At 39.7% G+C, this 26,849-nt stretch overlaps 3 pseudogenes; all 3 read right to left on the reverse strand.

Moving 5' to 3' along the window:
* Positions 1 to 26,849, reverse strand: part of LOC145968331 (small ribosomal subunit protein uS5-like) — a 181,772-nt pseudogene that overhangs the window by 22,055 nt on the left and 132,868 nt on the right.
* The window catches only part of LOC145959450 (guanine deaminase-like), a 34,348-nt pseudogene continuing 22,088 nt past the window's right edge, over positions 14,590 to 26,849 (reverse strand).
* LOC145959453 (uncharacterized) lies at positions 19,171 to 20,073 on the reverse strand (annotated as a pseudogene).

Raw genomic sequence — 26,849 nt, forward strand, 5'->3', positions numbered from 1 at the left:
GTGGATTTGGCAATCTTACATCTTTTTTCTTTTTTTCTTCTTAATTTGACATCATTTGATTATAAAATCATTAGAAGTACAATAAAATTCGAAGTTTTTAAGATAAAAGTTTTTAAAAGACAGTTTAAAAGACGTAGAAAAATTACAGGAAGGTTATAGGAAAGCTCTGAAAATCTAGGATTTCATAGATAAGTTTATTATTGATATATTATATATTAGATAAGTTTTCTAATTATAAATAAAAATATATTATTAAACTTGCATATAATTCCTTAGATATAGCCTTGACTTCTTTTAACGAATAAATAATGAATTATATAATATATAAGATACTATGTCACATCTATAGATGTAGAGAATTTTTAAATAGTATCGGACAATTATAATTTTATAATTCTCACTAAACATTATAAACTATATTATGTGCGACAAGGTATGATTATTAATAGCGGCTTTGTAAATTATACACCTTTTATTATCTTTCATCTTTACGATATAAAATATATCACTGTGTTTTAGATGCTATATTTATATGTCCACCAAAATGATTCGATAATGTAAAGATTGAGCAATACTTTTTTCGATTCGAAGATACTTATAATATTAAAACACTGGCAGAAGCTTAACCAAACAATTATCATTGCAATTCTCAAAATATTTTCTAATCACTATAGTTTATTGTCTTAAAATATACAATTTTTAATATAAATATGTATTAAAGTTATACATAATAAGGAATTAACACGTGGTACTAATTGATGACGGCAGTCCCCTATTTTGTACTTTCGACGATCCCTAGAGCTCATATGGCTCAATGAACCAAGTTGGGGCAATGAGAACTTTCCATTAGCATCACGCAAACAAGTTTCCAAAGTTTCAACTAAATCCACCGGGACCCATTTTCCATGTTTTGCGCGGGGTTCCTTCAAAGTTAAAATGCCAATTAAATATGTAATATAAATAATAATAAATAATAATTAAAATATAGAATTATGCCATTAAGTTTTCGAAATTTATTTTAAATTTGATAATGAAATATTTAAATGAGAGAATTATTTGAAGAAATAAGAAATACAGATATATTATTATTAAATTATCTAATATAAATAGTAATAATATTATAGTTAATAATGATTATATTCGCAATAGTACGAAGAGGGGAGCATTATAGTGGCGTATATTTATCGCCGATATTACAAAAATTTGGCGTCAGTTATTCGTTTGTTAGAACAATGAGGAAAAGATTCTAATGTCTAAATCTTACGTTATAAAGTTTATTATTTTATTATAATTAATAAAATAATAGAATATAAATAAGAATAGAACAAAAAAATAAAATCTTTTAAAATTTATAAATAAACAAAGTATTTGTATGTAAAAAGGACAAAACTGTTTTCTCTTATCTGTATAGAAGAGAAAAACGATGAAGATCGGAAATAAGAAGATCGAAAATAGGTTTCAATGTTGAATATATTCGTAAATTAAAATTGAAAATTTTTATCGTATAATTTACTGTGCTAAGAACCTGCCAATACTTACATTTGTTTACCTCGATGATTCCTTGCAATCCCTCGCATATTTTGTGATCATATGATACATTTATTAGTTTTTTAAATTTTCCTTAAATAAATAATTATAAGGAAATATAAGAATAATAAAATTAAGAAGCAAGAAATTATAAGATCATAATACTAATAAGAAAAATATAGCAGCGCATATATGTATAAATGACGATCAAATAGGCACAAAATTTCACTAAAATAACATTGGAATAAGACGATAAAACTATACATTTCAAGAAGTAAAAAAGATTGTTTAGAAATTGTTTCCAAAAAATTTGTCATACGTACCTGCTTCTATGGTGACTGACTTTTTTGACCAATCAGGACGGAGGTGTCCCTTTTGTTCTGATTGGTAAACCAAATGCTGTGAATCATCCCACACGGAACATGACATCCATTGGAGGTCCATATAACCTCCATACCTCCGTATGACCTCTATCTCCACGGTGGATGTTCAATGAATCTCTAATAGAAATCCATATTATCTCCACGGTAGATGTCGTTTGTAAATTCATCATGGATGTCCATTAGACGTCGGTTATGGATGTATGATAGATGTGTACACATTTCTCTTAACATAAATAATTTTTATTAATTATTTTTCCTAGTATTGGTAAATATTATTTTTTGTTACTTTATCTTATATCTCACTAATAATTGTAGGGAAGGACTTGCCACGATAGCGTTAAATCGTTATTTTCAAATTGTGTTTGCGCTCTGACCTTATTATTGTAATGCCTCGTTTCCGTGTTTTGATCTCGAATGTTCGCGACGGTTGATCGTTCTTTTGGATATAGCCGAGCGTGTCGTGAACTGATTGGACCACGTATGAGACCCAAAAGACGGGGCAGGAATTGCGAACCGAAAAGAGGCAGTCGTGGTCGAGATCTGCGAGGAATCATACCTCTGTAATAGAAGCTCTAATAAACCAAGATACTTTTCTATAATATCCCGCGTATTTCCTACAGAGATTTTGGGGGCTCGGTCCGGGATTGTTGAAGCGGACGTTGGTGGAGTGCGCGGTGACGCTGAGCGCGGTTACGTCGAGTGTAAAAAAGTTAGACGTGAGCCCTGTGAATCGACGGAAGAGCAAGATGAGTCCTAGAAAAAACCCGTCTGAGTGCACGGTGCAGGAGCTCAAGGAGAAGCTTAAGAGTTTCGGGTTAAATACAACCAGAACAAAGAACGATTTAATAGGTCGACTGATGGAGGCAGATCCTGCGGGCGAGTGGCTTCGCGAGTCCAATCGCGAACGAAATGATCCGCCGCGTAGTGAGGAGCGAGATTTGGTTGTGCCCGTGGTGAATAGACATGAGGCAGAGGTGTCACGACGAGAGATGGAGATCGTGAAGCGAGAAAAGGATCTCCTGGAGCGGGAGCTCGCGATGGCCCGACGGGAGTTGCAATTCCTGGGAGAGGGAGAAGGAGAAGGATTTGGAGCGGCCGAGCGGAGGGCGGACATCGACGGAGCGGCGACGGGTCGAGCGGAAGCGACGGCACGAGCAAGTATAACGGCTATTGCCGAATTACTGGGATATTTCAACGGCGTGAGCGATTCCTGGGAAGTATGGAAGAGGCAAGTGCGGCACCTCGCAACGACGTATAAATTACAAGACGATGTGACGAGGATATTGATAGGCGCGAGACTTAAGGATAAAGCGGCCGAATGGTTTCGCTCTAATCCCGAACACATTGAAATGTCAATTGATGATCTTCTACGAACGATGGGAGCTATGTTTAATCATCGTCCGAATAAACTTGCGCGTAAAAGGGATTTTGAAAGACGAATTTGGAAGAGGAGCGAGGCGTTTAGTGCATATATGCACGACAAAATCATTTTGGCTAACCGAGTGCCGATCGAAGAGGAGGATATTATCGATTATATCATTGATGGTATAATGGATCCTAATTTGCAGGATCAGGCTCGAATTCAGGGCTTTACCACAACAGCATCCCTGTTAAAGGCATTCGAAAAAATAACCCCGCAGTCGAAGAAGCAACAAGATAGCGACGCCGTCATCAAGTCTTTCGGAGAGATCAGGCATCGGAAAGGTGATGGAGATGAGGCGAGATATCGGAGGAGCGATGGTGGAGAGCGGAGTCGTCGGCGGCGATGCTATAATTGTGGAGGGCAGGATCATCTGAGTGCAGACTGTCCGACTAAGGAGAGCGTAAAGTGTTTTGGTTGCGGTGGACGCGGTCATATCGCGGCGAGGTGTGACAAAAGGGGAAATGCCGTAAGGGATAGTTATGCGGTAAGCGAACACTGCGATGAGAAATATTATAAAGAAGTAAACATTAATAATCATAGTGTGACAGCGATGATCGATACTGGTAGCGATTTGTGTCTGATGCGTGCGGATTGTTATAATGCGTTGGATGCTCCGACATTGAGGCGAAATAAAATTTATTTTCGTGGCATAGGTTCAGTTGACAACGAAACCTTGGGTGAGTTCGACGCGAATATTTGTATTGATGACAACGTTTATCGTATTAAAATTCGAGTAGTTTCCAATGTGCTTATGCGTCACGATTTAATTATCGGTGCTGATTTTCTAAGATCGGTGGAAGTTGTAATGAGAAATGGAGAATTATCGATTTCGAAACCAAGAGATCCCGAATTGCCAGAAATATTTCAAATTAATTATGTATGTGAGGCGGGCGAATTGGATATGATACACCTTAACGATGGCCACCGAGATACGTTAGAGCGCATGATCCGGGATTATAAGCCGAATAAAGTACGCGATGTAAATATTAAAATGAAGCTAATTCTTAAAGATGACGAACCCGTATATCAAAGAGCGCGAAGACTTTCCGAGCAAGAAAAACAGGTGCTGAAACGGCAGATAGACGAATGGATGCGCGAGGGTATAATACGACCGTCGCTGTCAGAATACGCGAGTCCCGTGGTTTTAGTTCGAAAAAAGAATGGCGCGTATCGACTGTGCGTGGACTACCGACGTTTAAATCAGAAAATTGTAAAGGATCGTTACCCGTTACCTTTAATTGAGGATCAGTTAAATCGTCTGCAGAACGCGAAAATATTTACTACTTTAGATCTTGAAAACGGATTTTTCCACGTCGGAATGGACGAGGGCAATCGGAGATTCACAGCATTCATTGTCCCTGATGGACAGTACGAGTTTTTGAGAATGCCGTTTGGCTTGTGTAATTCGTCGGCGGTCTTTCAAAGATTTGTTAGCGCTGTTTTTAGAGACCTTATTAATGATGTGACAGTATTAATGTATATGGACGATTTGATCGTACCGTCGGAAGACTATGAGGGCGCTATACGAAAACTCAATCGGGTATTTAGTACGGCAAGTCAGTTTGGGTTGGTAATCAATTGGAATAAATGTCAATTTTTAAAGACCAAAGTGGAATTTCTGGGACATATGGTAGAGTCGGGTAGCGTCCGAAGCCAAGACGGAGGCGGTTATGAAATTTCCCGAACCAAAGAACGTTAAGCAGATTCAAAGTTTCTTAGGCTTGTCAGGTTATTTCCGGAAGTTTATTCGTAATTATTCTTCGATCGCGCCTCTAACGAACTTATTGAAAAAAAATGTTGTATTTCAATTTGAAGAAGCAGAAAGGAATGCGTTCGGTGAATTGAAGGCGGCCTTGGCGAGCAGACCCGTTCTAAAATTGTATAAAATAGGTGCGAGTACCGAACTTCATACCGATGCTTCGAAGCACGGTTATGGCGCAATTTTATTACAGCGTGACACTGACAATTCATTGCATCCTGTTTATTACGCGAGCGGTCGTACGACTCCAACGGAGGAGAAATATAGTAGTTATGAACTCGAGGTGCTTGCAATTATTAAATCCTTAAAGAAATTTCGCATTTATCTGATAGGAATATCTTTTAAAATTGTGACAGATTGTAGAGCGTTTAGCTTAACCATGAATAAAAAAGATTTGTGCGTGCGAGTGGCAAGATGGGCCTTGCAATTGGAAGAATTTGATTATGCGATTGAACATTGTTCAGGGAGAGCAATAATGCATGTGGACGCATTGAGTAAGAATCCGTTACCCGTATGTATGTTGAATGAGTGCGAAGATAGCATAACGTCGCGAATTCGAAGAGCTCAACAGGAGGACGCCTTTTTGCGAGAAATAATTAGGTTGGCCGAGGCTGGAAAGGCCGATGGATTTGTGACAAGAGCAGGGCTTTTATTCAAATTAATTGACGGCGAAGAACGAATGGTGGTGCCGCGATCGATGCATTCGCAGATCATCAAGCGGATACACGACGAGGGACATTTGTCGACGACTAAGACGGAGCAAATAATTAGACGAGACTATTGGTTACAAGATTTAAAAGCGAGAGTCGAGAAAGTGGTTCGTAACTGTGTGCCATGTATCCTGGCCGAAAAGAAGCATGGTAAAAAGGAGGGGCTGTTGCATCCCATTGGAAAAGGCGAGACTCCCTTGGATACGTTCCATCTGGATCACTTAGGACCGCTTCCTTCAACGCATAAGAGATATCGATATATATTAGCCATTGTAGATGCATTTACGAAATTTGTCTGGTTTTACGTGGTTAGAACTACTAGCGCTGCGGAGGTGCTGACGTGTTTAAGAAAACAATCGTGCATTTTTGGAAATCCCAGGAGAATAATATCAGACCGCGGTTCAGCATTCACATCCAGCGAATTTCACAAATATTGTAAGATAGAGGGAATCCAGCATATTCTTACTACCACGGGTATTCCTAGAGGCAACGGACAAGTTGAAAGAGTTAATCGAACGGTGATCTCGTTATTGATAAAATTATCTATTCCTCGACCAGAAGAATGGCATAGGTACTTGGACACAGCGCAGAAATATTTGAATGCTACGCCACACAGAAGTATCGGGACGACGTCCTTTAATTTACTTTTTGGGGCAGACATTAAAATGAAAAACGATGCCTCTATTCGTGAGTTGATAGAGAGGGAATTAATCAGTATTTTCCAAGAAGATCGGGATGAACTACGAAACCGAGCTAAGGAGAATATCCGCCAAATTCAGCAAGAAAATCGCCGAAGATTTAATAGACGAAGGAAACCAGCCTCATCTTATACTGTTGGCGATCTCGTTGCCATTAAAAGGACACAAGCTGGACCTGGATTAAAATTCGCGCCTAAGTATCTTGGTCCGTATCGAATCAAAAGAGTATTAAGAAATAATCGCTATATTGTTGAACGGATCGGCGAACATGAAGGGCCTTATGAGACATCCACTGCAGCCGAATATATTAAACGTTGGATAGATGACGCCGATGAATCCATGACAGACGAGGACATCGCAGATGTCTGAGGACAGACATTGGCTCAGGACGGCCGATTGTAGGGAAGGACTTGCCACGATAGCGTTAAATCGTTATTTTCGAATTGTGTTTGCGCTCTGACCTTATTATTGTAATGCCTCGTTTCCGTGTTTTGATCTCGAATGTTCGCGACGGTTGATCGTTCTTTTGGATATAGCCGAGCGTGTCGTGAACTGATTGGTACGTATGAGACCCAAAAGACCACGTATGAGACCCAAAAGACGGGGTAGGAATTGCGAACCGAAAAGAGGCAGTCGTGGTCGAGATCTGCGAGGAATCATACCTCTGTAATAGAAGCTCTAATAAACCAAGATACTTTTCTATAATATCCCGCGTATTTCCTACATAATTATAGTCAATGGAAGTAAAATTTCACTGTAAAATCAGTAATCGCGCTAGTTCGTTCGTTTACCGCTATGGTGCGCTGTTTTTCTCGTACTTGAGTTTTAGTCATGAGAATTATATAAAGCTTGCAAAAGGCGACAGATAAAATTAAAAGTATTACTTCGATCTAATTTCTGATACAGTTTCAATAGAGGAACTTCAGATATTAAATCGATTTTATAAGTCGGACCAGTAAGTGTCCGGCCAATAAACGAAAATGATCCGTTCATTATCTATTTGTTACTCCATATAACGTACATATGACATCCATGAAAGCTCAACAAAATATCTATAATTACTCCATATAACGTATATCTGACATCCATAAGAGCTCCACAAAACATCTATAATTACTCCATATAACGAACATATGACATCCATGAACGCTTCATTTAATATCTATAATTACTTCATATAACGTACATATGACATCTATGAATACGTCTAATGGATGTCGAATGGAGGTATGAAATGCGGAACTGTGGATGTCTAGTAGATGTTTACGGGACGTTTCATGGACATCTAATGGAGGTTTCGAATCTCCATGGTAGACGTCTAGTAGACATCCATTAGAGGTTTTTGTTCCGTGTGGGATTTCTAAAGAAAGTGCATCTTTAGTCTGAACCACGTGCAACGTCGAACGAAGTACATGTGATAGACGCAGTGTTACAAATAGGAGTAAAATTTGTGCGCTCATATTCGTGATTAGTTATATATGCAAGGTGTCATGAAAGTGAGCATGATTTTAAAAAATTAAGGTAGATTGGCTCAAAATTAGAAGAAAAGTCTTGTACATTTATGCAATATTTGCAATAATTAACGAGAAATAAATTAAAGAAAATCGGCCAATGCGCGTGGCTAGAAGTGCGTGGCGGTGAAGGCGGTCTCATTGTAACATAATGGCGGCGCGCGGCGAAGCAGTGATTGGAAAGGGGAAGAGCCTTCGCTGCGCGCCTACACACTCATCGCTCCTCCCCTCCTCAATCACCGTTTCGCCGCGCGCCGCCATTATGTTACAGTGAGACCGCCTTTACCGCCACGCACTACTAGCCACGCGCATTGGCCGTTTTTCTTTAATTTATATCTCGTTAATTATTGCGAATATTGCATAACTGTACAAGACTTTTCTTCTAATTTTGAGCCAATCGACCTTAATTTTTTAAAGTCATGCTCACTTTCATGACACCCTGTATAAGTATATAAACGAAATTAGTGGTGCAAGAAAATAAATAATATCGGTTGCGAGCTGTTTTGTGAATCGTTGAATTTTTTACGATGACTATGATAACACATTTGCCAGATGAAATAATTGCTACAATTTTGGAAAATAAGAACATTAGCGTGGAGGATATCGTGAATCTTAAATCTACGTGTAAGAGATTACAGCGTACAACATTTAGCACCAAATTTTGGAAAAAGAAATTTTTTTAGCGGTATGAATTTAAGTATATTTTTATTAAATTTTTTATATTTAATTCATATTTAGTCGATTTCCAAATTCGCTCAATGAACCTTCGTGAAAATAATAGTGAAAAAGTAAAGTTAAAGTTATTACATTGTTATCTTATTAATTTATATTGCGTTTGTTGTTTCATTATATATTGAGCTTTTGATGTTACAATTTAATACGATCGTAGTAAAGGATTAAAATTTAGTAAAGCCAAAATTTTAATACGTCTAAAGGCTCGACGAGTCATAATAAATTTTATTAATCATTTCCAAGTTATTGATGAAGATAGTTTACTATTATTCGAAATATATCACTCCTTCACCGAAAAAAAAAAACCCAAGTATATGCCACTTATCTTTAGAATATATACTAAAAAAAAGAAATCCTCTTGGCGCTATTTCTAAAAATAAGTGGCACATTCTTAAGTTGAGAATACAATTTTTTCGGTGTTGTTATCGTAGATTATAATTTCATCGTTTTCTTGCATAGACTTTATTATTAAATTATAAGCATATTCTCTTTTTTTTCTATTGTCTCCAGTTAAAACATGCTAAAAATGTATTTTGACTTGGATTATTTTAAATTATTAAAAATATATGTTTAAAAATATAGTCTATTTATGTTTAATAAATTTTATTAATATTTTATAGCGTAAAACACATATGAAACAAAATTAAATAAAAGTGCTGTCACGATTTTTCATATTTTAATATTAAAATTTGTAATAATGCGATTACTCAATGTTTATTTATATTAATATTCATAAAGATATTTCTTTTACATTCGTTTGTTTCAAGTGTATTTTTGTATTTCAATATTTACCCATATAATATTCTAATACATTTTCATGAATTGAATATTTTGGAGGGGAACTCATAATGGAATACCTGGAACTCATAATATTACAAGTATTTTATTCTTGAAATTTTCTGTCCAAATTTTGTGGTTTTTACAGTGTTATAAAACCTAACCATATGCAATCAATTTTATCCATTTGTAGATTGTGAAAATTAAATACTATTTTATTTTAAAATATTTTATCAGTTTTTATCTTTACTTTTTTTACTTAAATACGGAGATAAATATCTCTATACAATTATTTTCCACTTGATTTCTCATTTAAACATGATATAAAATAAAATTAAATTAATAAAAAATTAGTTAAAAGGCTACAAGGACCAACGCAATGGTGGAAATATGCAAAAAATAATAAAACGGTTATTACAATAAAATAACCATATGAAAATGTTTATTTAATTTGAACATGACAAACGCCGCGTTTCAATCCAATTCGGATCCTTTTCAATGTCGACTAACAAAGAGAATAATAAACATTAAGATAAAATTAACGGTCATAGGAGAAATGTAAATAAGTTTCGGAACAACGCAAAGTCAAAAAATCGGAAGCAAATATATGTACAATAACGGAAAATTTAAACCGTCAATCACAAAAAAGGAAAGAACGCATCGCATTAACGTATCGCCACAGAAAACCCGAAAGCTCGTACCGCATACCACCAGTATACCGTTAAAAACGAGATGATCCTCTCCAAAAAAACCGGAAGGAAAACCCACATACAGGTCCATGACCATTTCCAAAAGAAAAAACAGTCAAAGATGCATAAATCGATGACCAGTTGGAAACTTGATGGTCCAAATATGTGCGAGTAAAAGCTTAAAAATCTGACACTCTAAAAAAGAAAAACAAGACAGAGCAATAATTTAACAAACAATCCGGAAACTACTTAAGAGAAACCTTCATATAAAGCAAGAGTAAAGTTAATATAATGAAATCACATACCGGTCTCTAAATTTGAAAGTGATCTCAAATCAAAAAATCGAACACAAAGGGAGAGCAAGTTAAGCACAACTTAACGTTCCAATCAACAGAGCCGAACTGAGGCACATGGGGATCACATATAGCACAGAACGCGAAACATCAAAAAGAGGGGGGGGAAGGGGGAGAGAGAGAGAAGGGAAAGGAAGGAGAGGAACAAAACGTCACAGAAGGAAAGAAGACAGAACGAAGGAAAAATTTCAAATAATTACTGCGAACATTTTTTTATAATGGGCAAATACATCTTATCTAAGAATTCGGTATCGCTCTGAATGTTAAGGCCATGGTTCTGACCAGAGATATGTAACATCTCAGCAATTAGCTTCTTTTTATATCTAGGTTCCTCCTCCAAAATGGAAACATTCTCCCAATCAAACTCATGTCCGTTCAATCTATGAAGAGACACAACTGAGAGAGAACCAGAAGATTTATTGATATCAGAGAAGAATGTTTCCATTTTGGAGGAGGAACCTAGATATAAAAAGAGGCTAATTGCTGAGATGTTACATATCTCTGGTCAGAACCATGGCCTTAACATTCAGAGCGATACCGAATTCTTGGATAAGATGTATTTGCCCATTATAAAAAAATGTTCGCAGTAATTATTTGAAATTTTTCCTTCGTTCTGTCTTCTTTCCTTCTGTGACGTTTTGTTCCTCTCCTTCCTTTCCCTTCTCTCTCTCTCCCCCTTCCCCCCCCTCTTTTTGATGTTTCGCGTTCTGTGCTATATGTGATCCCCATGTGCCTCAGTTCGGCTCTGTTGATTGGAACGTTAAGTTGTGCTTAACTTGCTCTCCCTTTGTGTTCGATTTTTTGATTTGAGATCACTTTCAAATTTAGAGACCGGTATGTGATTTCATTATATTAACTTTACTCTTGCTTTATATGAAGGTTTCTCTTAAGTAGTTTCCGGATTGTTTGTTAAATTATTGCTCTGTCTTGTTTTTCTTTTTTAGAGTGTCAGATTTTTAAGCTTTTACTCGCACATATTTGGACCATCAAGTTTCCAACTGGTCATCGATTTATGCATCTTTGACTGTTTTTTCTTTTGGAAATGGTCATGGACCTGTATGTGGGTTTTCCTTCCGGTTTTTTTGGAGAGGATCATCTCGTTTTTAACGGTATACTGGTGGTATGCGGTACGAGCTTTCGGGTTTTCTGTGGCGATACGTTAATGCGATGCGTTCTTTCCTTTTTTGTGATTGACGGTTTAAATTTTCCGTTATTGTACATATATTTGCTTCCGATTTTTTGACTTTGCGTTGTTCCGAAACTTATTTACATTTCTCCTATGACCGTTAATTTTAATTTTATCTTAATGTTTATTATTCTCTTTGTTAATCGACATTGAAAAGGATCCGAATTGGATTGAAACGCGGCGTTTGTCATGTTCAAATTAAATAAACATTTTCATATGGTTATTTTATTGTAATAACCGTTTTATTATTTTTTGCATATTTCCACCATTGCGTTGGTCCTTGTAGCCTTTTAACTAATTTTTTATTGATTTTATCTAACGGACCTTTATTTCATTATAATAATTTTAAAATTAAATTAAATAATGCGAGATTTTATCGCAGCAGATGCATCTCTATATTACAATATGATAATTATGCATATATAGAGAGAGCCACTTCCGATTTCAATAATTTTCACATATGTTGTCAATTTCAATACTCTGAGTAATGTTATAAAGGTTTTAGCCCGCGCTAGTTGTTTATTAAGTTATCAACAAAAAGAATTAACGAATAGGACATAATTTTACGTCTTACAACGGTTATATAAACGTAATCTAAATCGAATTTTAGCTTTAAATCTGAAATAGGCCTGAGTCTCACCGTAAAGGAGGGAAATGGCAAAACCTACTGTGTTCACGCATGTACTTTGCAAGACAAAACAAAATTCTTCCTCCGAACCTTAAAACTTTTCAAAATAAACTATTGCCTAAAATAGTTTTTCATCCGACTACTTTCTGTATTTTAATCGGGGTGCACAATTAAAATAAGACATCCTGTATATACAGGATAGGCCATTTTAATCTTCGGACGTAAATATCTCGTATAGTAAGCAAGATGGAAAAAAATGTTTAAAATAAAAGTTTTTTGACTATGAGGGGGACATAAGATGGTGTCATTGATTTGACCTTGTGTAATCATTTGAAGGTCACGTGAAGGTCACTTCAATTTTTTTAAATGGAACACCCTATATATTTTTGCACATTCTTGTAGCTTATCTCGAGAGCTTTTCAAAACACTATAATTAAGTATCTTTTCGTTAAGTACTTTTTGAGTTATGAGGCTTGAAATAATTTCTTAATTTTACATAAACCGTAAAATATCTTGTAAAATACTCATTTTTCGATTATCTTACCTTAATACTTTTATGTACAAAATAATGAGAGGAATCAATTGGTGTAAAGAAAACACATAGTTGTTTTTAAGAAAAAATATGGAATTGTTAATTGCAAATTACATATTTTTTCTTCGAAACAACTATGTGTTTTCTTTACACCAATTGATTCCTCTCATTATTTTGTACATAAAACTATTAAGGTAAGGTAATCGAAAAATGAATATTTTACAAGATATTTTACGGTTTATGTAAAATTAAGAAATTATTTCAAGCCTCATAACTCGAAAAATATTGAATGAAGAAATATTTTATTATAGTGTTTTGGAAAGCTCTCGAGATAAGCTACAAGAATAAGTAATAAAAAATAAGGGTTCCCATTTAAAAAACGGAAGTTGACCTTCAAATGACCTTGAAAATGACCTTTAATGTCGAATCCAAGGTCACTATTAAATAGCCCCCTTTGTTCCCTACAACTTTTATCCGAGTCGTTTTCCTTCAAACGTTGATCCTGAAAAGTTATGAGGGTGGAACTTTTAAAATGGGACACCCTGTATATGTGTGTGTATATATATATATATATATATATATATATATATATACATATATATATATACTTTAAAAAGTATATTGCCTGTAATTTATTGCTGATATTTGTTGCTTGTCATATTTCTGGAGAATTTCTTTCTCAATTTATCTCTTATTTTTTCTTCTTTGAAAAGAAGGGATAACAATAGAAGATTGAACAAAATTTTTAATCATTTACAACAAATATATAATGTATCAATCTACGGTGTTATGTTTCGCTGATGTGCTACTATTACTACTAATAGTAATAATAATAACGATAATAATAATTTACGAGTTATTGAAGTAATGTAATTGAATAGTCTAGCGTCCCATAGCTAAATATTCTATAATTTGTTTTGTCTTGGACGATATAAATAGAATTATATTTCTGCACAATTACTATATAAACAAATTTAATAAACTATTAATATTTATAAATTAATATAAATAGTATACAATTAATATGTAAATTTTTTTCAGGCATCCAATTGACAATTAAATATAATTTCTCCCTAATTTATCAATGGTAAAAACATTATCGATCAATATACAAGGAAATCAAATTTATATGCTTGCCAAAAAAAAAGTGGTTATTCTAATACGTGAAGGACGAAAAATTTTCACATATATATTAATTACATTACTTTATTCAACCTGTCTTGCATGTGAAATCACGGAAGAAGATTCTGATCGTGCTTCTTATGCAAACGTCATGCCTGATGATCAAAAAAGGGCGCGTATCTTTTCTTTATCTTTGTTAACAGTAAGTACACTTATAAAAGAATATTATATGGATCTTAAGAATAATTGAACTCGATCGCTAACGTAATAATAAACATGCAATTTCATTCATATAAGATATTCAATATATCACATTAAGGCGATTATTAAGATACTTATTAATAAAATTATTAAAAGAAAAACAAAGAATTAATGCATTCCTTTAATTTTAACCCTCAAAATATCATTACAATTATTATTTATAAATTTGTTTATAATGTACAAAAATAGAAGCATTTTATAATTCATTCAACAGCTTCTTTACATTGCGGAATGATATTTAACAATTATAACAGTGCAACAAAGTAACATCTTATAAAAAAATAAAATCTTTCTCAATTTACTTAACTTTTCTACCTTTTATATAAACTGATATTATATTATGAAAAGTGCCGGAATGTATAAATTCTCGGAGTTTTTCCTCGAGTGTGTGTTCTCTGTAGTTACATACGAAGTGCCTCTTTGCGTTTAAATCTATGATGAGAGCATCAAATTCTTTGCCTGGTAACAGGTTACCGACTTTGTCCTCGATCGAAAGCGTAAAAGTACAGTCAATATACACCAATTAGATTGAAAATTATAGTACATATTATTATATAAAAAGACATATTTTACACGATAACTATCATTTCTAATATATAATACTCGAACTTTATCTTTAGCACTTCCTAATGTTACCATAAAGAAGACATCTTTGTAATTAAATGGTATATTATCATGTCCTGTTAGGGATAGAGAATTTGATACATGCAAAACCGATCTCATTTCATCCAAGATGCTGTATCTTGATCCACCAGAAACATCTGAGAGAAGACACATTTATTATTAACGTAATAATAATGAACATTATGTCGACCAGTTATTACATTGAATTTTATATAAAAAAATGTCATTATTAATATAAAATTTTTGCAAGATAAAACATTTGCATGATAATAATTCAATAATAATATGACATATTTTTTTTACGTGATTATATATTAATGTAAAATTTTCTATATATAACTATAGAAAATTATTATATATTATTATATTATTATATTATTATATTATTATATTATATATCCCTTATATAAATTCATGATTTCCTTTTAAGCTTTGTATAAGGGTTTTAGTACTGGAAATTGATTTTGTGCTTTCATAATATCCATTGTCCCGTGGAACATTCATGTTTACTTTCGATGAAAGCCACAGCAAGCGACCTTTCAGGGATCTTCCGTGGCAATCGGTATTGCATCCATCGAACGAGATACCAACATCGCTCGGGAGTCGCATATCACTGTGTTAAAAGCAGCATTAGGTGTAAGGTCCGGATAGCTCAGTTGGCTAGAGCAGTTGCCTGGAAAGCGAAAGACTCGGGTTCGATTCCCGATCTAGCCACCTCTCATATATTTCTAGTTCACGAATATTGTTTTCTAGCAATTATTCGTTGGAGCAAATGGGCGTATACAGGTATACACGTCTGACGTGTTAATGTTGATATTATTGGCCTGTGAATTATAGCTGTCTTCAAGATAAATTCCATGTGCTAATATTATCTGTAAAAAAATATTATAAATATATGCTATAAACATACATTTAATTGGAACATTTCTATTTTATATGAAAATAATATATAAAGTAATATATATTTTAGTTATTCCTCCTTCCTTTTTTAATCATGCTCTTGACACTTTTAATTCTTTCGATCCTCGTTTACAATTCACAATGGAAATTGCCGAAGACAATAAAATCAATTTTTTAGATGTAACTTTAATATCAGACAATAACTTTATAATTTTTGACTGGTATCATAAAGATACCTTCTCTGGTAAATATCTGCACTTTTTACCTCAGCATCCTCTTTGCCAAAAAAGAGGCACAATAATTGGTTTAATAGACAAGGTTTTCCATTTGTCCCACCCTGTTTTTCATTATAAAAACATTAAAATGGCTATAAACATTCTTTCGAACAATGGATATCCTTTAAATTTATTTCCCATACTTGGTTGGACTTAAAAAACACCTTTTTAAATCAGATTCCTTAGTCAATAATTCTCAAATCACAAATACAAATAATTCTATTACATATTTCACTATACCTTATGTTCTTTCAATTTCCGAGCGTTTCAAACATATCGTTAAAGATTTGAATGTTCGACTCTCGTACTACAGTATCAATAAAATGAGAAGTTTCATCAGGGTTCATAAGGACCCTCTTCCTACCTTTAATTCCATAAATGTCATATACAAATTAAATTGCATTGATTGCGATGCATCTTATGTTGAACAAACTAGCAGACAATTACACACCAGAATCAACGAACATCGTTGTCATATTAGACGTAATACTAATACTCAATCTGTTATCATTAATCAGAGGATTAATTTCGACCATGTTTTTAATTGGGAGGAGGTGCAGATTTTGGGTCGGGAACCTTTTTTGAATAAAAGATTGATTTCTGAAATGTTATTTATTAAAATACAAAAAAATGGTCTAAATTTGCAAACGGATACGGAACGTTTACCAGACATTTATTTAAATATTGTTAATAATTTACCAAAAATTTAACATAGTCTTCTATCATACGGTGCGTATGTGTACATTTATATATTATTTGACTCGCTTTAACGTTTATAAATAAGTCACAGTTATCCGGTGAAGACTAGTCGATCTTTGTCTTTAGAGATGTTGATCTGTCTCTATTCGCCTCCAACGGCTCGTCAGTATTTTCGATGCCTGGAAGTAAGTTTAAATTTCGTAATTTTAACTTCTTAACTTCTTAATTTTTAATTTTATCTGATTCTACATTTAGTTTATATTTATTTAAATTATTCCAATTTATTGTTGACTTTAACATAAGATTTTAACCTCTTAACCTTTTAATTTAAATTTAATTTAATTCTATTTTTAGTTTATATTAGTTTATATTATTTATTTAAATTATTTCAATTTGTACTTTTTATTTTAATATAATTTTTCTTTGACAAAATTTTGACTGATTTCATTACAGGGATCGTCAAAATAATGAGACACCGAATCATTCAATGTTAATGTAATTTTAGACGGCACGCTTCGAAAATGTGTGAAATTGACCAAACATCCGCAACGCAAATTTATTTATCTCTCAAGAGAGGATGATAGGTAACGTCAAAACCAAGGTCAAATAATAATTTTTCTGAAATACAGCCAATTTTCAATTTTTTCCCCAAACTTTAGGGGCCTCTCGCTCGGAGGGGGGTTCATTTGCGGACCCATGTTCATAGGAAAAAAAAAGTCTTATTTTGACCTCTAGAATATACTCCTAAAGTTTAATGCATCATTTCAGATACACCCTGTATAGTGGTGATCTTAAGGGACCTTGAATGTTCTTGGTTTGCATATTACTAACTATAATTTTTTTTTTTCAAATTAGATATTCTTTTGAATCACTCTATCGATAGTGAGTTTAATAACTTTTATATCAGAGCCTGTTTCGAAAAGTCAACCGTTGTTAAAATATTTATAAAATTAAAAATCAAAATTTGAATTTAGGAGATCTCGCAAGAATAATGCAGGACTACCTCTATCTATTCATTTGTTTGGAAATATTAAACATGAAAATTATAGTAATATACTATAGTTATAGTAAGAATATTCAAGATCATTCAAAATCACTATAATATCCCCTTATTTGTTTTACAATTTTGAAAATAGATATTCTATCCTTTTTTTTATCTCCAATTGTTTGAGAAAAATGATCTTTTTATCAGACTCACCTATAAATAATGTATAAATAGTGAGAATAGTAATGCGTGATCGGTGTAATTAGCACAATTGTATACTATCGGATCAAAGTGACTCGAATTTTATTAAAAGATCGTGATATAGCGATGATGACAATCGTCTATTCGGTACATACAAAAATCGAGCGCAAGAACTCGCGATATATTCGTCGGATCATGTATGATTAAGAACTGTATAAATGCACGAGATTAGCAATAATACTAACTCGGGTTTTAACGTGAATATAAATATAAAAAGAAATGTGACAGAACAATTACAGAGACACACGAATACACAGGACATTAATCGCGAAATGAACTAGAGTGCGACGCAAAATCGGTGCTTACAAGAAAAATGATCGTCTCATCAATTTAAGAAAATTTCTTATCGAGGTACCGAAGGACCTCTGATTCCTTTCTGAAATGGCGCTCGCCGAATAGTGTAGCTACTAAAGAAAACCGCCCAAGGAAGCAAGATATGTAATAAGACGAGAAGAGATAACATCGGTGATCTATCCTTTTTTTCGCGTGGAAAATCCTAGCAAAGGGCTCTGTTATCATGTATCCCTCGTATGCCGCTATTTGTTTGCACAGTCGTGTTTGGTCCTTCGGACATTCAGCCGCTCGTAAGTGAAATTTCTCGGACATTCAGCCGCTCGTAAGTGAAATTTCGGCACGCCTCTCCCTCATTTCCATAGCATGAGACATCTGTTCGTCGAGTAGCTTGTCAGATTTCGAGGCATCAATATTCGCTTAAATACGAAAATTCGAAAATATGCAAGACGCAAACGTAGGGCCCTCTCTCCTCCGCAACGGGAGGATGCAGACCTCGAAAAATCCTACTACGATTGGACCTTTCGTTCTTGTAACGAATGGCCAAAAAACCGCACGTTACAGTATATCGGGTATTGGATACAATAAAATAATCACCAAATTTTAATTCTGCTTTTCAATTTTGCTGATTATATTTTCTTCATATTTTTCTGAATTTTTAAAATTAAATTTTTTTTCAAACTACAAAATTAGTACTGAAATCAGTAAGTTTTCTTTTTTCAATTGTTAAAAGTCGATAATTATAGACAGTCAATAATTACTGATAGTCAAAAATATATAAATAGTAAAATTTTTTAAATTTGTGCTATCTCTTTGCCAATGATATTCTCATGGTAATTTTCCAATTTTCGAGAATTTAAATTTTCGCGTTTTCAAGTCGTATCACTTTTTTGTGATTATATTTCCAGCTTCTATAAAGGTCTCCATTGATTTTTCCGTTTTCGTAATATCTATCGTCCCGTAGAGCGTTCATGTTAACTTTTCCGATGAAAGCTCATTGACAAAAACTATGAAACCATCTTCGCAAGAATCGTAGATGCCTCGGTGTATAGAGATGCAAAATAATATGCTGTAATTGTTGTACCAGTGTATATAATTCGTTTCTGCAATAACAATTAATATAAAAATAATAATGAAAAAATAAGAATATATTTTTTAGGTCAAACATAACTATTATTTTATAATATTACTTTATACATTATTTATAGTAGTATTTTAAATTACTGTAAAAGTATTGTTCTTAGATAATATGTATTATGGTTCAAGATTTGTTTTACATACTACAACTACTTCAAACACTTGTTCTACAAATTGTTGATCAATATACCGCCTCTCCTATGGATAAATATAGGTTTCCAGCAATCTAAGAAAGTCTTATCGTAATTCAATTCAAGATTCGGAAACTGCACTGCATGAGTATGGCAATCGGTAAATCCAGGTATTATAAATTGTCCTGATGATAAATTATTAACTTCTTTTGTGTGAAAATCATCTACCTTCTGTTGATCTGGATTTTTCGTAACATTAATAATCTGAATATTGTATAACACAGATGATAAAGATTATTATTATTTTATATTTTATCTATATATTAAATGAGTTACTAATAAAAAGATAGTAAAAGTGATAAATGAAATATGTTAAATACCTTGCCACATCCTCGACAAGTATTGCAATAATCTCCTTAAAGATCACTTCTCCATTTTCATCTGCATGAATGAGAACCGGTAAAAACTTGCCGAGACATTGTGCAGTATTTTTTTAATATATCACCACTGAAACAATATAATGAAACAATATAATGAAACATACGAGACTTTCACTTTTGTCGACGAAAGACATATTTTAGGAAATGCACTTTCTTACATAATAAATCAATAATACAATAATACATCAAAATTATTTAGACTTTATGAACAAAATAATAAGCACACATTAAATTTTACTAATAGCTTCTTTTTTGTAATCTATAATCCATTTTCTGTGGAGTCTTGGCAAAAATATGCGCTTACACAGTGGCTCATCCGACAGAAAATAATTAGATACATTTTAACTTTCAAACAACTGTTGAAAATGCGATTAAAGTGTTGACACAAAGTCCGGGATCTTGAGAAATTATGTGATTATACCATTAAAATTCAATATAGCACATAAAAATCTTCAAATGATATTCTAGATACTATGTAACATTTTTAATATTCTTATTTTCAATATCTCTGTAACGTTCGTACTTCTCTTTTTCCCCGGTCGGACTGCACTCGGACAGCTATCGGAGTCGGTCGGGTTCGCTGATTAAATAAGCCCCAATTATATCGCAAATTAGTTTATTGTTTCTATTGTATGTACAAGTGCGTGCGTGCGTGCGTGCGTGCGTGCGTGCGTGCGTGCGTGCGTGCGTGCGTGCGTGCGTGCGTGCGTGCGTGCGTGCGTGCGTGCGTGCGTGCGTGCGTGCGTGCGTGCGTGCGTGCGTGCGTGCGTGCGTGCGTGCGTGCGTGCGTGCGTGCGTGCGTGCGTGCGTGCGTGCGTGCGTGCGTGCGTGCGTGCGTGCGTGCGTGCGTGCGTGCGTGCGTGCGTGCGTGCGTGCGTGCGTGCGTGCGTGCGTGCGTGCGTGCGTGCGTGCGTGCGTGCGTGCGTGCGTGCGTGCGTGCGTGCGTGCGTGCGTGCGTGCGTGCGTGCGTGCGTGCGTGCGTGCGTGCGTGCGTGCGTGCGTGCGTGCGTGCGTGCGTGCGTGCGTGCGTGCGTGCGTGCGTGCGTGCGTGCGTGCGTGCGTGCGTGCGTGCGTGCGTGCGTGCGTGCGTGCGTGCGTGCGTGCGTGCGTGCGTGCGTGCGTGCGTGCGTGCGTGCGTGCGTGCGTGCGTGCGTGCGTGCGTGCGTGCGTGCGTGCGTGCGTGCGTGCGTGCGTGCGTGCGTGCGTGCGTGCGTGCGTGCGTGCGTGCGTGCGTGCGTGCGTGCGTGCGTGCGTGCGTGCGTGCGTGCGTGCGTGCGTGCGTGCGTGCGTGCGTGCGTGCGTGCGTGCGTGCGTGCGTGCGTGCGTGCGTGCGTGCGTGCGTGCGTGCGTGCGTGCGTGCGTGCGTGCGTGCGTGCGTGCGTGCGTGCGTGCGTGCGTGCGTGCGTGCGTGCGTGCGTGCGTGCGTGCGTGCGTGCGTGCGTGCGTGCGTGCGTGCGTGCGTGCGTGCGTGCGTGCGTGCGTGCGTGCGTGCGTGCGTGCGTGCGTGCGTGCGTGCGTGCGTGCGTGCGTGCGTGCGTGCGTGCGTGCGTGCGTGCGTGCGTGCGTGCGTGCGTGCGTGCGTGCGTGCGTGCGTGCGTGCGTGCGTGCGTGCGTGCGTGCGTGCGTGCGTGCGTGCGTGCGTGCGTGCGTGCGTGCGTGCGTGCGTGCGTGCGTGCGTGCGTGCGTGCGTGCGTGCGTGCGTGCGTGCGTGCGTGCGTGCGTGCGTGCGTGCGTGCGTGCGTGCGTGCGTGCGTGCGTGCGTGCGTGCGTGCGTGCGTGCGTGCGTGCGTGCGTGCGTGCGTGCGTGCGTGCGTGCGTGCGTGCGTGCGTGCGTGCGTGCGTGCGTGCGTGCGTGCGTGCGTGCGTGCGTGCGTGCGTGCGTGCGTGCGTGCGTGCGTGCGTGCGTGCGTGCGTGCGTGCGTGCGTGCGTGCGTGCGTGCGTGCGTGCGTGCGTGCGTGCGTGCGTGCGTGCGTGCGTGCGTGCGTGCGTGCGTGCGTGCGTGCGTGCGTGCGTGCGTGCGTGCGTGCGTGCGTGCGTGCGTGCGTGCGTGCGTGCGTGCGTGCGTGCGTGCGTGCGTGCGTGCGTGCGTGCGTGCGTGCGTGCGTGCGTGCGTGCGTGCGTGCGTGCGTGCGTGCGTGCGTGCGTGCGTGCGTGCGTGCGTGCGTGCGTGCGTGCGTGCGTGCGTGCGTGCGTGCGTGCGTGCGTGCGTGCGTGCGTGCGTGCGTGCGTGCGTGCGTGCGTGCGTGCGTGCGTGCGTGCGTGCGTGCGTGCGTGCGTGCGTGCGTGCGTGCGTGCGTGCGTGCGTGCGTGCGTGCGTGCGTGCGTGCGTGCGTGCGTGCGTGCGTGCGTGCGTGCGTGCGTGCGTGCGTGCGTGCGTGCGTGCGTGCGTGCGTGCGTGCGTGCGTGCGTGCGTGCGTGCGTGCGTGCGTGCGTGCGTGCGTGCGTGCGTGCGTGCGTGCGTGCGTGCGTGCGTGCGTGCGTGCGTGCGTGCGTGCGTGCGTGCGTGCGTGCGTGCGTGCGTGCGTGCGTGCGTGCGTGCGTGCGTGCGTGCGTGCGTGCGTGCGTGCGTGCGTGCGTGCGTGCGTGCGTGCGTGCGTGCGTGCGTGCGTGCGTGCGTGCGTGCGTGCGTGCGTGCGTGCGTGCGTGCGTGCGTGCGTGCGTGCGTGCGTGCGTGCGTGCGTGCGTGCGTGCGTGCGTGCGTGCGTGCGTGCGTGCGTGCGTGCGTGCGTGCGTGCGTGCGTGCGTGCGTGCGTGCGTGCGTGCGTGCGTGCGTGCGTGCGTGCGTGCGTGCGTGCGTGCGTGCGTGCGTGCGTGCGTGCGTGCGTGCGTGCGTGCGTGCGTGCGTGCGTGCGTGCGTGCGTGCGTGCGTGCGTGCGTGCGTGCGTGCGTGCGTGCGTGCGTGCGTGCGTGCGTGCGTGCGTGCGTGCGTGCGTGCGTGCGTGCGTGCGTGCGTGCGTGCGTGCGTGCGTGCGTGCGTGCGTGCGTGCGTGCGTGCGTGCGTGCGTGCGTGCGTGCGTGCGTGCGTGCGTGCGTGCGTGCGTGCGTGCGTGCGTGCGTGCGTGCGTGCGTGCGTGCGTGCGTGCGTGCGTGCGTGCGTGCGTGCGTGCGTGCGTGCGTGCGTGCGTGCGTGCGTGCGTGCGTGCGTGCGTGCGTGCGTGCGTGCGTGCGTGCGTGCGTGCGTGCGTGCGTGCGTGCGTGCGTGCGTGCGTGCGTGCGTGCGTGCGTGCGTGCGTGCGTGCGTGCGTGCGTGCGTGCGTGCGTGCGTGCGTGCGTGCGTGCGTGCGTGCGTGCGTGCGTGCGTGCGTGCGTGCGTGCGTGCGTGCGTGCGTGCGTGCGTGCGTGCGTGCGTGCGTGCGTGCGTGCGTGCGTGCGTGCGTGCGTGCGTGCGTGCGTGCGTGCGTGCGTGCGTGCGTGCGTGCGTGCGTGCGTGCGTGCGTGCGTGCGTGCGTGCGTGCGTGCGTGCGTGCGTGCGTGCGTGCGTGCGTGCGTGCGTGCGTGCGTGCGTGCGTGCGTGCGTGCGTGCGTGCGTGCGTGCGTGCGTGCGTGCGTGCGTGCGTGCGTGCGTGCGTGCGTGCGTGCGTGCGTGCGTGCGTGCGTGCGTGCGTGCGTGCGTGCGTGCGTGCGTGCGTGCGTGCGTGCGTGCGTGCGTGCGTGCGTGCGTGCGTGCGTGCGTGCGTGCGTGCGTGCGTGCGTGCGTGCGTGCGTGCGTGCGTGCGTGCGTGCGTGCGTGCGTGCGTGCGTGCGTGCGTGCGTGCGTGCGTGCGTGCGTGCGTGCGTGCGTGCGTGCGTGCGTGCGTGCGTGCGTGCGTGCGTGCGTGCGTGCGTGCGTGCGTGCGTGCGTGCGTGCGTGCGTGCGTGCGTGCGTGCGTGCGTGCGTGCGTGCGTGCGTGCGTGCGTGCGTGCGTGCGTGCGTGCGTGCGTGCGTGCGTGCGTGCGTGCGTGCGTGCGTGCGTGCGTGCGTGCGTGCGTGCGTGCGTGCGTGCGTGCGTGCGTGCGTGCGTGCGTGCGTGCGTGCGTGCGTGCGTGCGTGCGTGCGTGCGTGCGTGCGTGCGTGCGTGCGTGCGTGCGTGCGTGCGTGCGTGCGTGCGTGCGTGCGTGCGTGCGTGCGTGCGTGCGTGCGTGCGTGCGTGCGTGCGTGCGTGCGTGCGTGCGTGCGTGCGTGCGTGCGTGCGTGCGTGCGTGCGTGCGTGCGTGCGTGCGTGCGTGCGTGCGTGCGTGCGTGCGTGCGTGCGTGCGTGCGTGCGTGCGTGCGTGCGTGCGTGCGTGCGTGCGTGCGTGCGTGCGTGCGTGCGTGCGTGCGTGCGTGCGTGCGTGCGTGCGTGCGTGCGTGCGTGCGTGCGTGCGTGCGTGCGTGCGTGCGTGCGTGCGTGCGTGCGTGCGTGCGTGCGTGCGTGCGTGCGTGCGTGCGTGCGTGCGTGCGTGCGTGCGTGCGTGCGTGCGTGCGTGCGTGCGTGCGTGCGTGCGTGCGTGCGTGCGTGCGTGCGTGCGTGCGTGCGTGCGTGCGTGCGTGCGTGCGTGCGTGCGTGCGTGCGTGCGTGCGTGCGTGCGTGCGTGCGTGCGTGCGTGCGTGCGTGCGTGCGTGCGTGCGTGCGTGCGTGCGTGCGTGCGTGCGTGCGTGCGTGCGTGCGTGCGTGCGTGCGTGCGTGCGTGCGTGCGTGCGTGCGTGCGTGCGTGCGTGCGTGCGTGCGTGCGTGCGTGCGTGCGTGCGTGCGTGCGTGCGTGCGTGCGTGCGTGCGTGCGTGCGTGCGTGCGTGCGTGCGTGCGTGCGTGCGTGCGTGCGTGCGTGCGTGCGTGCGTGCGTGCGTGCGTGCGTGCGTGCGTGCGTGCGTGCGTGTGGTTGCATTAAACATTCGATAATCTCATTTACGCGTTCGAATTTGCCGTATTTACTATCTGAATGCCTGTGGCCGGTTTTTGCCGCGCTCTGTGTCGCGTTTTTGCGTGTTGTTATGAAGCGGTCGTCGGCTGTTCGCCCCGGGATTTAAATCGCGCTCGCTCGCAGATTAATCGCGATGATTACGGATGGTGTATTTTCGGGATGCAACATGATGCAGCATATTATCGATAATTGGCACATGCCAGATATATCTCTAGGACCACCATACTTTAACATAAGAAATTCTGTCGTGTTTTAAAAGATTTTGTCAAACTATCCACATGATTAAAATCAAGAATGTGTAATAAATATCAATGATATTCTCGAATTCTATTTTCTAATGAATTGCAAATTCTATGATTACAACATGATTTCTGTTAGAGATTATTAAATTTGATTTTACAATCGCTACTAATAGTATAAAGAAATCGAAATTATAATCAAATATAACTTAAAAATACAATTATTATTTTTTGATATTTACATTATTCTTAATTTTTAATCATAAAGCGTGAACACGTGGCACTTCGACACATGAAATTTGATAAGACGTTTTGAAAAGTGATAAAATTTCTTATATATAAGAATGCCGATTTTTCAACATCTCATCTGGCTGAGCGAAAAGTATTATTTTATTATTATAATATATGTAAAAAGACGAAAAATTTCTCAAATATGTACTTACTTCTTTCTCTTGTAAAGTCACGGAAGAAGATTCTGATCGTGCTTCTTATGCAAACGTTACGTCCGATGTTTCTAAAAAGGACGCGTATCCTTTCTTTATTTTGTTAACAATAAGTATATTTTTAAAAGAATATTACAAGGATCTTAAGAATAATTAAACTCGGTAGCTAACATAATAAGGAACAACTTCAACCGTAAAAGATATTCAATATATTAAGGTGATTATTAAGATACTTATTAATAAAATTATTAAAAGAAAAACGAAGAATTAATGCATTCATTTTTCATTTTAATCTTCAAAATATTATTATAGAGTATTTACAAATTTGTTTATAAAAATACAAAAATAAAAGCATTTTATAATTTATTCAACAGCTTATTTACATTATTGAATTAATGTTTAATTGTAACAGTGCAAAAGTAATATGTTATAAAATAAAATGTTTTTTACTTAATTTTTCTACCTTTTATATAAACTGATAATATATTATGAGAAGTACTAGAATATATAAATCTTTGGAGTTTTTCCCTCGAGTGTGTATTCTCTGAAATTATCCAACAAGCTGTTTTCTGCGTCCAAATCTATGATAAGAGCATCAAATTCTTTGTCTGGCATTAGGTTACCGATTTTATCCTCAATCGAAAACGCTAAACACAGTCAATATACACTTAGTTAAATTAAAAATTATAGTATATATTATTATATAAAATGACATATTTTACACGATAATTATCGTTTCTTATATGTAATATTCAAACTTTATTTTTTTAGCAATGTTACCATATAGAAGGCATCTTTGTAATCAAGTAGTACATAATCTTGTCTCGTAGAGATAGAGAATTTGATACATGTAAAATCGATCTTATTTTTTTCAAGATAACTGTAACTTCATCCGCCTGAAATATCTGAAAGAAGATACATTTATTATTAACGTAATAATGAACATGTCGACCAGTTATTCATTGAATTTTATATAAAAAAATGTCATTATTAATATAAAATTTTTGCAAGATAAAATATTAGCAGTACCTGTTCTAAGGCCGACATTGATATTATTAGCCTTTAATCTGCGGACATCGCAAAGACCGCTTTTCAGATTTATATTCGAAGATGGACAATGAATTATAGATGTTCCTCGATTCGCAAGCGTGTTAAGTACACTACCCTCAAGATAGATTCCGTGTGCTAATATTGTCTGTAAAAAAAGATTAAATATGTATTATAAACATACATTTAATCGGAACATCTCTATT

This window comes from Camponotus vicinus, unplaced genomic scaffold (genome assembly GCF_025532165.1).
Source record: "Camponotus vicinus isolate PSW18456_S1 unplaced genomic scaffold, iyCamVici1.0 SCAF_1, whole genome shotgun sequence".
Taxonomy (NCBI): Eukaryota; Metazoa; Arthropoda; class Insecta; order Hymenoptera; family Formicidae; genus Camponotus; species Camponotus vicinus.